We start from the raw sequence: 15750 nt of genomic DNA on the forward strand, positions 1-15750 counted from the left end.
CCAATTGGATAATCAAGTTTGATCTCTTATTGATCCAAGTACTAAATGGTGGGACCATGCAAAATTCAGAGCTCTATTTAATCCAAATATTGTGGATGTTGTTATCAGATTGCATCCTAGTCATACTGGAGCAATAGATGAGTGGATGTGGGAACATGAAAAGTCAGGATCTTTCTCTGTCAAAAGTGCTTACAGATTCTTTAAAACTTGCTTGGAACCTGAACATGGGGAGTCCTCTAATGGGGCTTTGATGAAAAAGTTATGGACTGCTCTGAAGTTAAAAGTTTCCTATAAGGTTAAGGTTTTTTCTTGGAGAGCATGTAAAGACAACTTACCAACTAAGGCCAATCTACAGAAGAGAAAATTGGACATTGAGGGGCAATGTTGTTTTTGTCAATATCCAATTGAAGATTTGAGCCATGTGTTGATATTATGCCCTTCCATCCATGAATTTCTACTACGCAAGTTTTCTGTTATTCAAAATGGAGGCCAAATTAGCTCTTATCACTACTGCAATGGATATTCTCTTCAAAGGCTCTACTAAGGAGCTTGTTGATTTTTTCTTGATGGTTTGGGCCTTTTGGTTCAAAATGAACAAGATGGTTCATGAACAGATTGCTTTACCACCTCAGCAAGTTATTGGCTTTGCTTTTACAAAGGAATTGCATAGTGTTATGGTTAGGCATCAGTTGGGGCTTCCTAATTGTAAAAACCTATTGTACAAATGGTCACCCCCTCTAGAAGACTCTCTTAAGCTAAATATTGATGGGGCTCTCTTATTTGATTTAAACAAAGCTAGTATGGGTGCTGTTATGAGGAATCACATGGGTGAAGTGCTTATGGCAGTTCGTAGAGTTGAAACTGCTTTACTGGAACTAGAACAAGTAGAAGTTGTGGCTTTATTGAGGGGACTTCAATTGTGCATGAGTATGGACATCCCTAAGCTGATTATCGAAAGTGATTGTTTGTTCCTGGTAGAAGAGGTTAACAGATCATCTGAGTCTTATGCAGCTATAAGATTTGTGGTAGCGGATATCAAAGATTTGATGCAAACTTTCCCTCAGTGCAGTATTCAGCATAGCAGCAGATTCACAAATGAGGCTGCCCATCAACTTGCAAGACATGCATGGTCCATTGAAGATATGTTCATTTGGTGGAATAGTGTTCATCCTATCATTGAGAATGTAATTTTCATTGATCAACACTATTGTAACCTATCTCAAGGTGTTATGCCTTTATGAAATGAAGTGCTTTTCTATCAAAAAAAAGAAAAAAAAATTGAGAGATATTCGAGTGGAGAGAGTGGAGAAACCCAATCAAACAAAATCACCATCTCTAAAAAACAGTTTTTTTAATAATAATAATAATAATAATAATAATAATAAAATCTAAGTCCATAATTTAATACTCGTGTTACACATGATCAATTTAGGGAATCTTTATACATGTTTATCAAGTGAGGCCAATACGAAGATGTTCTACCCTAATCATCATGGGGACTTGCTCTACTTGTATAAAATTTGTGGCAACATGTCATAGGAATGTTTTGGGGACTCCTTAACCTATCCATGATGATCAACTAGATGCTCATATTTACCTTAATCAGGTTTATATTATCTCTGTATATGTTTGTGGCATAACTTACTGAGATTTCAAGGAATCTCACCGTGGTAGTCCCACGACCATTCCCACCCTTGAATGGTATAAGTTGTGACAGGACAGGAAGTAGCTAAATAGGATGGAGAAGGCAAATCAACTTGGTTGAAGATAGTTGATGACGAACTCACTTTTGATAACAAAATAGAGCTGATCATTTTCTACTTAGAACTTGTTCTGCTGGTGATGGCGGACATTAGGGAAATGATCAAATGATGTTTCTTATGTTCTTTATAATCTTTTGAAGTAACATTAATATGGGTGTGGAATGACTTTTGGATTACGGGTTAAGTTGAAACCTGAACGATATGAACGTATTTTGAAAGACATGTTAAATTTGGGATAAGTAGTTTTGTAATGACTTGGCCCATTATTCTAAGGAAGATTTTATTGGGCCTAAGTTATGTTTAGGGGCCATATTGAAAAGCCCAATTGCGATTCATTAGAAAATTTGAAATAGTCACGTTCCAAAAATAAAAAATAAAAAAATAATTTGCTGGATTGTAGAATTTTTACTGGGGCTCAATAATTAGGTTGAAACCCATTTAAAAGTTTCTGGATCAAATGGGCCCCATTTAAATTTTTATTATGCCAAAAATAATGTTATAAGTCTGAAACCATTTATTAGGCGAGATGGGCTCATTTTATAATTTAAGATTTTTCCCATTCGGATTATTAATTTATTTATTTTTTAGAATCCAAAACAAGGACCCAAGAGAAAACCCTAGGATCCAAGGCCCAAGTACATTTGCTCAAACTTCCGACTCGTCTATAAGCTGCATGCAAGTGGACTTCTCACTCCTCTTTCGCTAGGGTTTTCCACTGGTCTAGCAGAGTGTATATATACATACACGCCTTGGAATACGACTCAAGCATAATAACTGCTTCTACCAACTATGAGTAATGCCGTCGCGCAGTAGCCCCACGTGCACGTTCTCATCCCCATGCACATGCACTAAGGTTTTCTTTTCCAAAAGCGGCATATATATATGTATCTGTAAGATATAAATTCACGCATGTCTACTTCTACCTTCTTCACGGTTTCTTCCGCATCGCATACGTTCGAGAACCACTGCATGCTTCTCCTAACCAACAACAACAACCACCATCACGTTAGCCAAGCATCCAAGCTGCGACCATGAAGCAATATGTTGTGCTGAAAATATCTGCAAGAGCACAGGATTGTAATAAGTAGTAAAGTATTTTAAAGAAAACGAATGTCGAACCCATAAAGATTAATTATGCTATTGAATACTGAAGTTTACTAAATTAATTACTATTTAGAAAACTGAAATTTAAAGAATAGATTATCTAAATTAAGCTGAAGAAAAGAGCATTAAAATTAAGATTCTAAAGATAATAAGAATATATTTAGAGTGTTTGATTTCACCTAGCAAATCCCACACAATTTATTCTTACTTGTTATAGAATTCCAATTATCTCAAGTTGATGATAAAAATCCTTAGCTATTCAATATTTTCTATCGAACAATACTAAAAAGATCTCCAATTAATAACTCCATATCTCTATGTAAATTTAATTAATTGAAGATTCATCAAGTTCATTAGATTTTTCTTAAAAATCATACTAATTGTAGTAAAGTATATATACTTTCACTCAACTAGTGGTGCTTAATCCTACAGCTCTAATCCCAAACCACCTCTTGATCTCATTGCGATTCAATAGATTGAATAATAATTAGCTAGAAAATTAAAAGCATTAAGAATAAGGAATAAACACTCAATCATGAAAATATTAGAAATAAAATAATTCAGAATATAAATTGTGTGTTCAATGCTAGACTACATCATAGTTCTAGAAAATAAAATTAGCTCATCATGAAATTGGAAAGAAAAATAATAAAACTAGTGTTCTTCGTTGGAGTCGGTTGATGAAGCATGCATCTCTCGCCTCTGCCATCCAAGACCCGCCTCCTCGAAAGAAACTTAAAGAATAATCTCTGGACTATTGGACTCTAAAACTCAGACTCCATCTATTCATCCCACAAGTTGGGATTAAATAGATGTAAAAATTCAAATTCGAAAACAAGATAAATGCGGCTACAATCTAGCCTAAAGTTTTGAAAAATAGTTTCTAAAGATAAATATTAACATAAAAGAAAATTATCCCAAGAATAATAAGATTATCTAAAATGGGATTCAGTAATAAGCGGCTTGATTTGAGGAGTTCAGGAGGATTTGGTGGTCAATAGATTGATTACGGAACTCGTAAAGGTCCCATCGGGTAGATACCATGTGCGCTGAATATAACTAGTCTCCTTGCCTAATGGCTAAGATGTAAGGTTCCTGACCGAGATGAAACACTCCTCTCACCAACCTACCAAGCGGTAATACTGATTGCCTTTGCTAGTTGTTGCTCACAATGTCGTTTAGGTTGTCTGTTTAATTGGTCGTTTAGACTGATTGCCCAATCTAACTGCCCGTAGCCTTATCGCCAAGTCTTCTCGCCCAGGAGGTAAAACATCTCGCTCATCGCTAACTCTTGTCACCAATTCTGGTCACCTTTGGGTCTCATCGCAGGCCTCATTTGGATTCGAGACTCATCTCAACTCATCTCATCATTATAAATTTCTCAAATTCACATACAAAATATAATAAACAATTCAACTTTTTCAAATCTCAAAACAATAATAACATTAAAAATAATATTCTAACAATATTTTATTCAACTCATCTAAAATCATCTCAACTCATTCTAAATCCAAACCAGGCAGATCTCATCGGTTCTCTTCAAATCTTGTCGCCTCTCATCGATCTGGATCCGTAGTCTCCTCTTTTGTATCAAAAAACTCTTTTTTCTCACTAAATCTTCTCATTCCTTCAAATCCAAGAAAATAAAGAAAAATATATAGAAATAAAATAAAATCAATAGAATTGAATGAAAACTAACACTTTTCATAAATAAAAGAGTAATAAAAATCACATAAAAATCACACTTATCAAATACCCCAAAACTTAAGCTTTGCTAGCCCTCGAGCAAAGAAAAAGGGAAAAAAAATTAAAATAAGCATTGGTTTGATTCATAAAATTTATTGCCTCAAAGATTGCCTAAAGTTTATAATTCAAAAGAATCATTCAAGATCAATCAAGTCCAAAAGTTAATTCAAAACTCAATTCCACCGTATTATCCATCCTCACATTCATGCATACCTATTATTCTCACTTCATCATTAGCTTCCCGAATAGTTTTATACAAACAAGTAAATAAATAATGGATCTCTAAAAATCCATAGGCTTGCTTTTCAAATCACTATTCACTAATGTAGAATATAAACTATCACCAGGGATTAATAGTTCTTTATTAAGCTTGTAATGTAAGCTTAGGGTGATGGCTACAAAAAAAAAAAAAAGATAGAACTCAAACAAAACAAGAGAACTTAAGTTTGAAAAAAAAAAATTCTCACTTCTAATACCAACATTGATTGTCAATCTTGTGAATCTCTCAACATACCTCTCTTTATTGTACTTTCAAGGATCTCTCTCTTTATCGCTCTATTCGGCAGATCGAACTTCTTCCTTCTTTTTTTTTTTTGAATAAAACTATACCTTTTCGACTGCCTTTGTGGATGGCTCTCATCGGCCTTATCTTGTCTGCCACACAGTAGAGGAGTTGATTTTTCACACCCCAAACTTATGATTTTGATAATATGACTATAATTAACTTTACATGTAGACATTCTACCTCTCTTACCTTTCATGCTCTTATGAGTCTGTGACTTTGTGCAAACTTAGTTCTCTTGAAAGGTAAAGAAATAAGTGTTTAACCTCAAATAGGGTGGGGAATATGAAATTTACAAGAAAGAGAAAAATATATATAAGGCCAACATATAACTAAATAATGCTCAAAAGGGTGACTAGGGATAAAGATAATAAATAGGTAAACTTGAAAAGTTCAATTGGTCCAAATAATGCCTTAATCATTTTTCCAGTAATATTCTGTCTAGGATTTCGCCTCGAGTGCAATCAAAATACAAATTCACAAAATTCATATAAAATTTCTCTAGGTATGCAAAACAATTAATGATCATTATAAACATTCATTGAACATAGAAAATATCAAATTAAGTAAGACCAAGTAAAGAATTAACAACTAAACTTAAGCAATGAGAATTTTTCCTAAAAATTATAATAAAATTCAATCATATTCTTATCATAGGCTTTTTATTCATCAAACCATACTGTTGTTATTATTATTATTATCATTATCATCATCATCATCATCATCATCATCATCATCATCATATATATATTGTTTTTTGAAATAAATAAAATAATTTCCTTTCCTCAAAACTTAAATATCATGTTGTCCTCAATGGGAAAGATGAAGAAAAACTAAAGAAGAGAATGAGAGAAGTTAAAAGATGAAAATCTGATTTTTTTTTATTTTATTTTTCTATTCTTCCAATTGAATGTTTTTCTTGAAGGTGTAGCCATGTACCCCTTGGAGATCTCTTTGGGTCTCTTCGTTCCTGCAAGATGAAGGCAAAAGAATAGAATTAAGAAAATAAAGCTTAAAAGAAATAAAAACTTGGGTTGCCTCCCAAAAAGCGCTTTATTTAAAGTTTATAGCTAGACATTATCTTCTCATAATTTATCACTGGCATGATCGATGGAACACTTTTCCGAGTTAAAGTCTCCATCCACATAAGGTTTTAATCTTTGACCATTTACTATAAATGTCCCTTTTTCTCATGATGGACTTCTACCGCCCCACAAGGAAAGACACGGGTCACCACAAACGATCCTAACCACCTAGAGCGCAACTTTCCTGGGAAGAGTTGAAGTCCTGAGCTAAATAATAAAATTTTTTGCCCAACTTCGAATTCCTTTATCAGAATATGCTTATCATACCATCTTTTAGTTTTATCTTTGTAAATCTGAGCATTCTCATAAGTGTCATTACGTAACTCATCCATCTCGTTGATTTGCAATATTCTCTTCTCGCCAGCCGCTTGTAAATCAAAGTTCAGTGTCCTTGTCTCCCAATAGGCTCTGTGTTCTAGCTCCACGGGTAGATGACATGCTTTTCCATAAACGAGCCGATAAGGCAACATCTCGATCGGTGTTTTGAATGCTGCCCAATAGACCCATAGCGCATCATCTAACCTTCTCACCCAATCTGTCCGAGAGATACTCACGGTCTTCTCTAGTATGCACTTCAGCTCCCCGATTAGACACCTCACCTGGCCCGTTTGAGGATGGTATGGTGTCGCCACGTGATGGGTAATTCCATACTTAGTCAGTAGAGCTTCAAATTGGCGATTGCAAAAATGCTTTCTACCATCATTGATTATGGCCCTTGGAGTACCGAATCAGGAAAAGATGTCCTTCCGCAAGAACTTTATTACAACCTTCTCATCATTGGTTGGCAAGGCGACTACATCCACCCATTTGGAGTAATCTGTAGCCACCAAAATAAATTTATTAGAATATGAGAATAGAAAAGGACCCATGAAATCTATACCCCAAACATCAAATAATTCAATCACTAAAATTTTGTTTAAAGGCATCTCATGTTTCCTAGAAATGTTGCCAACCCTTTGACAATGATCACATAAATTTACAAAATTAAAAAAGTCTTTAAAAATAGTTGGCCAATAAAAGTCGCATTGTAAAACTTCTGTTGCCGTTTTTGCTCCACCAAAGTGGCCACCCACTTCCAATGAGTGGCAGTGTCTGAGTATGCTCTCCATCTTCTCGTCGGGCACACATCTCCTGATTATCTGGTCTGCACAATGTCGGTATAGAAAATGTTCCTCTCAAAAATAATATTTCAAGTCGGAGAAGAACTTTTTCTTTTGTTGATATGTCTTTTCGACCGGTAGAATTCTGGACACCAAATAATTTACCATGTCGGCGTATCATGGAATGACTTGTATAGCCATTAATTGCTTGTCTAGGAATGTCTCATTAATTGGAAATTTCTTCTCGCCAGCCGCCTCTTTAAACTCAAGACGAGATAGGTGGTTGGCCACTACATTCTTGGTACCTTTCTTATCTTTTATTTCCAAATCGAACTCTTGTAAGAGCAAAAGCCATCTTAACAGTCTCGATTTGGCATCCCTCTTCGACATCAAGTATTTAAGAGCGGAGTGATCAGTGTAGACGACCACCATTGAACCTATGAAATAAGAATGAAATTTGTCAAAGGCAATCACAACCGCTAACAATGCTTTTTCAGTAGTAGCATAATTAAGTTGAGCTTCTATTAAGGTATGACTTGCATAATAAATAACATGAAATTTTTTATCTTTACTCTGCCCTAACATAGCCCCTATAGCATTATCGCTAGCATCACACATTAATTCAAAAAGTAAATTTCAATTCAGTGATACAATGATAGGTGCTGAAATTAATTTCTTTTTCAAAGTTTCAAAAGCATGCAAGCATTCATAAAAAAACTTAGACCAAGTATCTTTAATCAACAGATTGCAAAGAGGTTTAGTAATCGCGGTAAAGCATCTCTACTTTTGCTCAACTAATGGTGCTTAATCCTAAAACTCTAATCACAAATCACCTCTCAGTCTCATTGCGATTCAATAGATCGAACTATAATTAACTACAAAATTGCAAGTATTAAGAATAAGGAATAAACACTCAATCATGGAAATATTAGAAATAAAATAACTCAAAATATAAATTGTGTGTTTAATGCTAGATTACATTAAAGCTCTAGAAAATAAAATTAGCTCGTCATGAAATTGGAAAGAAAAAAATAAAACTAGTGTTCTTCGTTGAAGTCGGTTGATGAAGCATGCAATTCTCGCCCCTGCCCTCCAAATTCGCCTCCTCGAAAGAAACTTAACAAATAATCTCTGGACTATTGGACCCTAAAACTCAAACTCCCTCTATTCATCCCACAACTTGGGGATTAAATAGATGTAAAAAATTTAAATCCAGAAATAAGATAAATGAGGCTACAATCTAGCCTAAAGTTCTGGAAAATAGTTTCTAGAGATAAATATTAACATAAAAGAAAATTATCCAAAGAATAACGAGATTATCTATAATAGAAGATTCAGTAATAAGCGGTTTGATTTGCGGAGTTCGGGAGGATTTTGTGGTCAGCAGATTGATTGCGGAACTAGGAAAGGTCCCACTGGCTAGATGCCATGTGCGTTGAATATAACTGGTCTCCTCGTCCAATGGCCAAGATATAAGGTTCCTGATCGGGATGAAAACTCCTCTCACCAACCTACAGAGCGGTAAAGCTGCTTGCCTTTGCTAGTTGTTGCCCAATATGTCGTTTAGGTTGTCTTTTAACTTGGTTGTTTAGACTGGTTGCCCAATCCAACTGCTCGGAGCCTTGTTGCCAAGTCTTCTCGCCTAGGAGGTAAAACATCTTGCTCATTGCCTAACTCTTGTCGCCAATTCTGGTCGGCATTGGGTCTCCTCGCCTAAATCTCCTCAACTCTCTTCAGATCTCGTCGCCTCTCTTCGATCTGGATCCGTAGTCTCATCTTTTGTACCAAAATGCTCTCCCTTCGCACTAAATCTTCTCATTCATTCAAATCGAAGAAAATAAAGAAAAATATATAGAAATAAAATAAAATCAATAGAATTGAAGGAAAACTGACACTTTTCATAAATAAAAGAGTAATAAAAATAACATAAAAATCACACTTATCACAACACCCTAAGCGTAGCCGTGCACCTCTCTCCGCCGCATGATGCTCCTCACGGCCAACAACTAGTCGCACAACAAAGTTGTCGAGAAAAGGACCACCAACATTGGTTTCCTCTCCACCAAGCAAGTGTCATAGCCACGGGAAATAGTCGCTACATACTCTTAGACGTTTGCTACCTCACGCTGCCAAGCTCTCTCCTACACCATAGAAACCATCACACTTGGCATTACCAATGAACCCAGCTCCTCCCATGTCGACGGAGGACATCTACATCACGATGGAAGCGTTAGTTATGTCAAACAAAGGAGCTGCTCCGTTGTGGTCGCACTAGCTAATCCACAAACCATCAATCCACTCATCGAAAACCACCCAAGTTGCCACAAAAACTATTGTTTGATTCACTTCCGTCAACCTCGTGCCGCCCCGGTAAGCCCATGACTGTCAAACTCACTCTCTCCCTATGCTCCTTTGCTTCATAGATTGACAACATCAATCTCTCTCTCTTTTCTCTCTCTCTCATTTTGTGTTTTGTTGCCCTGGAGCCACTATCACACGTCGCTGGAAACCATAGCCATACCCCACATTGCTCACTACCCCAAGTAAGACTGCTCTTCTCCTCTTCAGTGGTTAAACTTACATGTAGCAAGTCTCCTAGAGATTAAATTACGTTTATGCCCTTGAATTATAAGACATGGCAAATTATTATGGACTTCGTGATATTTTAAGTTTGGCTTTGTTTGTACGATGGGCTTGATCTTATTTTATTAAATAAACCTTTATGTCATTTTAAGTTGGGCTGGAATAAATATTTTAAATTGGGCTTAGTTTTACTTGGATGAATATGTTAGCCTAAAAGCTTTACTTTTACAAAAAATAATTAAGGATTTAAATTATGTTATTAAGTATTAATTTTTACAGCCAAATTCTAGCTGTAAATAATAGAAGTTTTATTTATTCTCAACCCTTTATAAATGAATAAGTTCATTTTATAAAACGAGTTTCCACGGCCATTTAATCTATTTAAATAAAATATAATTTCTTACTAAATTATAATATGGTAATAGTATTAAATTATTGTTAGATTATAATAGTACTTTAACCAGGACTTGGATTTTAAATATGATTAAGATTAATTTGGTAAATGAATTTCTGTTATTATTTTGTCAGATTTGATAAAATTGTTATATTATAGTTATTACTAAAAAATACAGAAATATGTTAGGAATATTTAAATGATATTGGGATTTATTGGTTTTTTGTAAAATTGAATAATTATGTTAATCAAAAATTTAATTTGTTTTATGAATTGAGATTTTCACAGCTTATTTTAATAGAATAAAGCCTAATTACACTACTAGTTATGAATTGAAAATGAAGATATAATTATATAATATTAGTATAAAATAGAATAATTATTAAATTATTTTTCATAGTATTTATTGAGTTAAAGATAACATTATAGCACGTTTTTCTAGAAAATTAGTGACATATGGTATTTCATATACGAACTGCGAGGCAAGATTTTGGAATTAGTGCAATGAGGTAAGTAACTTGATCATAAATTAGGATTAGCATATAGTTTGATTATTATTATTAAAGCCAATTCTTGATAACCTCTTTTTATGTACCGCGTATGTCATGATTTATGCAATCATATCATTCATCATAGTCCATGATCATGTTAAATTCTGTATCGCATTTAATTCAACATTTTATAATTATGTAAGCATTATGTATGTTATGCATCTCACATTGTATAAGACACATAAGCTTTCTTATGTTCAAATATAAGATTAGATAAGATCAGTTAATAAGATGACAATTTAGATGCATGGCACCAATGCGATTTTACGGGTGGTTATGCAAGTCACGGACCTAAGTGTGGTCCACCATAATATGCTAGAATACTATTAGCGGTTCCACTTGTGGCCACAGGATGTGGGGCCTGTGGACAACCTCGCACACAGGGTTAAGTGTGTTGGAAGGTAAGATAAGTATGATAAGTAAAATAATTCAAGACAAGTCATGCATATCATAAGCATATGTATGAATTATCATAATTTTAAACTCAGCATGAAAAACTTTAAGAAAATTTCTTTGTTTATTATGTTTACGTTATGATGAGCTTCTTACTGAGTTTTCAACTCATTTTAGTTTTATTTCCTATTTTTAAACCACCCAAGTGAGGATGATGAGTATGAGCAGGCGAACAAGGCATAAATGGAGCAGTTGACTTAGTTGTTGTGACGCCCCCAAATTTCGCTTGGGATCAAATGGACATCCGAAGTATCGGGACATACAACACAAGGTTACTTGCCCCCGTTCATGACATATAAGATGCAATGTTCCTAATATGCATCTAGCATTATGCAATATTCGTAGCGGATAATTTTTTTTTGAGCAATACTATGTACTAAACTTATAATGTCCCAAATAGTTAAAACATAAACCATGCATACTTAAGACATCCATAATTACAGCACGAGTCTTAGAATAACAGAGACCTGGCTCCATAATTACATTGCCAAAATATACTATTGGGCTAGTTCGTTGAGTAACTCGACTAACGATACCGGAATACTATCCAAAGACCTAACTATGGAGGCTGCAAGCTCCGTGTTGCGTCTACAGCGTCTAGCCAACCTCCTCCAGTCTAGTAGTGTCTGCTCCATGCTCTGATCCTGACACATTGCCTACCATTCAGGGGGAATGGTAGTTGGGACTACTACGGTGAGATTTGATTACAAATTTCAGCAAATTAACAGGAAACTTCCACATAGGTTAATGATGCATGCATGGAAGTAAAAGCATGAATGCATAATCAAAGTCATAAGTAAGCATGACATAACTTGACATATAGCATGGCATAAATGACATAACTTGAACTGAAACTGAAACTTAGTTTAACGTGGCATGGCATATACGTGAACTTAAAACATAACATGGACTAGCAACATAGCATGAACGTGAACTTGAAATATAACATGGACTTGAAATATAGCATGAACATGAACATACATAATTTGAACATGAACTTGAACATAATATGAACCTGAGCACAACATAACATAAACGTGAACTTGAAACATAACGTGAACGTGAACTTCAACATAACATGACATAAACATGAACTTGAAACATATTCTTGTCTCATGGGATTACCATGATTGACGTGAACTTGAAACTTGACATGAACATAAACTTGAACATAACATGACGTGAAACATGACTTCAATGTGAAATACATGAACTTGGAATCTTATTCAATGAACTTAATTAATAAAGTGACTATATGGGTGCTACACAGGTCCCCTTGAGCCATGTGTCCCTGCCGATTACTGCATCACAACACAAGTGTCTATACCAGCTGTGAGTGCGTTAATATGTACTCCACAGTTGTTGTGGCCCCACGTATTCTATGTATCACAATTGCTGTGTCTCACGTAGTGTATACTCCACAATTGTTGTGGCCCCATACTTCATACTCCACAGTTGTTGTGGCCCTATGATTTGTTTGTGCCACACTTGCTGTGGACACACATAACATAATGTGTGGCTCCATCGGCGTTAGTGCCTGGCGCGCTCCGTTGACCAGCTAGTAAGGCCCCATTCGCAACCTGTTGACTGTACTTCATCAACCCAGGGAATTTCACACCTATTTAGACACTCCAGCATGATCAAAGGAGTTTCACTAGGATATTACCCCATCCTAGAGCTTAGGGTCGTGATTGACATGAATAACTTAACTGCATATATGACATTTCGTAACGTGACATGACATGAACGTGACATAAACGACAGAAGTCCTGATGTAGCGTAACCTGACATGAACGTAAGACGATAGACATGACATAAAATGTAACAGACAACATTTCATAACATGGCATACATGTAGTAGACAATATTTCATAACTTGGCATAACATGTAACAGATAACATTTTGTAACATTGCATAACATGTGGCAGTTAATATTACGTGACATGACATACATGTAACAGATAGCATACGTAATGTGGCATACTTGCAACAAATAGTAACATGAGACAGAATATATTGTGTAACAGATAAATATTTCGTGACAGAATAATTCGTGTAATAGATAAACATGTGATGACATGGCATATATAACAACATAGGAACATAAATTGTAGTTCCCTTACCCATCACACATACACAGTAAACTAATACTAAGTTAAGAGCTAACTTACCTCGATAGTCGCGTTCTACGAGGATAAAGTGCGAAACATGAGGAACTGTAAGAGAGTATTTTAAAAAATTAGAAATTTAATTACTAACAATTAGAAATGTGAAAAGAGACAACTTGAAGTAAAATTACCATTTTACCCTCTACATGTGGGAAAATGACCATTTTACCCCTAACTTAAGGATTTCACATCCTAACTCCAAAAATGACCAAAATTTACATTCCTCATGTAAATTTTGTCATAGACTCAAATATCAACTCATAAAAATTTAAAACCATTCATAACTATGGAAAAATCACTACGGCCGAAACCTACATAGGCCAAATCTCTTGATTTTGGTTGCAATTCTTTCAAATTTCAAAACTCATGATTAAACCAAAATTTTGTAACAAGGATCTTTCTAACCTAAGTTTAAAAATACACTTAAAATATCTATTAAGAAAAACTAATCATCAACACCAAACTTTTTGTAAAAAGACCCAAACTTTTTAACAAAAAGTAAACCCTTAAATCACAAGTTTTGACCTTAATAAAAACATCTCCAAGAATTCCAAAAAAAAATCAAATCTTACCTCTAACATATTCATAACATTATTCTAAGATCAACCATGCTTTAAAACATCAAACAAAAGTCACCAAAAATCACAAAACAACACTTGGAGGTTTTGGTTTTAAACTTAGTCCAAAACAGAAACTTTTCTCTCAACTACCTTTGATCAATCTCTTGATCCATGGCTTAAAGAGATGTGATCTTCAAACTAAAACATCACATGGTGTAACAATGTGTCCTAAAGAAGATCCAACCATAAAACTTAAAATCACATGGCCAAAATTCAACAAAACATGGATCTAACCCAAAAACATCAAATCTTAGGCCAAACCGAAATTCTCTTGCATAGGAAATCATATCTTTAAAATTAATACTAAATATCTTCAAAATATCATCCTAAAATGTATGTAAGAGGCTTAAGATCATCATATAAAAATATCAAAGCCTTTGGAATAAGATCAAACCATGAAATATTCAAACTTTCAAAAAAAAAAAATGTTTTTCCACTTCCAGTTTTCGAGTTTCTAAATCTAAGGAAATCTATCATCAAAAGCTTTAATCATGCAATAAAACCTCAATGAACATTCATAAACACATGCTAAAAACACTCTATAAAATTTTCGGACCAAGATATGTCCATTAGCTTGGTCAAAAAGTCCAAAATATATCATACTCTCCAGTTTCACGCCCAGAATAACCTTTCTATAGTTAAAAATACTTTTTACCGATCAAATGAGCATGGAATAAGACTAATAAAATATACACAGAAACTATACTCAAATAAGAACAACTTTTATGAAGGAGTAATCGTGAGAAAATACCTAAAAATGCTCGAAAATGGCCACGTAAAAAGACCCAGAAATCTGTCCGAGAGAGCTCTTTTGGGTTTTTCTCTAAGAACGGGGAAATGAAGTGATAAAATGGAGAGAAGTGCGTCTTGCATGACTTTAGACTCCTGGAGGAGGAAGTTATGGGCTTGAATGACCCTTGATTGGAGGTGGCTATGTGACATAAAGTGGAGAATAGAGAGGAGCAAAGACTACCTGCAGTAGCTGTGAGAAATGGAGGTTGATGGAATGGATTTCTTCTTCACATCAAGGCACTATTGGGTGCAGCCAATGGCAGTGGGTGGTCTGCCATGTGGGGGAGGAAACTTCTTCAAGAAGCTTTGCCAAGGTGGCCAATTTCGTGGGCTTTGGTGGGCCTCAACCAAGTGGGCTTCAATTTGGGGTTTAAAGGGGGTTTGGTTAGGGTTTGAGATGCTATCAAGTCCAAAACCAATTTTTCTTGGCCCAATCAAATTTCCAAGGTTTAAAGGTTGGATAATGATGTCTTAATAAAGATTTGATTAATTAATAGCATGTGGAAGTAATTTAATCAAGTAATTAAACACAATGCTAGAAATAGGGTTAAAAAGGGTTTGGAGGCCAACTTTAGGGTTTAGGGAAACCGTTTAGGGTTTTGGTTTCAACCAAGCTTTTGGGGTTTCAATTAGATTCCAACCATTTAGGGTTTCGTTAGGATTGAAACCTTCTTTGGTCTGGCACAAATTGGTTGATCAGCTGAAACAAAGTCTTGCTTGGATGACATGATCTCACACCTTGATTTCATTCACAAATCCATCTAATGGTTCCTCTTTGTGCCAAGTGTCTAATACCATTCACTATGTGTGGCTAAGATCTTGCCAAGT

This window comes from Juglans microcarpa x Juglans regia, chromosome 1S (genome assembly GCF_004785595.1).
Source record: "Juglans microcarpa x Juglans regia isolate MS1-56 chromosome 1S, Jm3101_v1.0, whole genome shotgun sequence".
Taxonomy (NCBI): domain Eukaryota; kingdom Viridiplantae; phylum Streptophyta; class Magnoliopsida; order Fagales; family Juglandaceae; genus Juglans; species Juglans microcarpa x Juglans regia.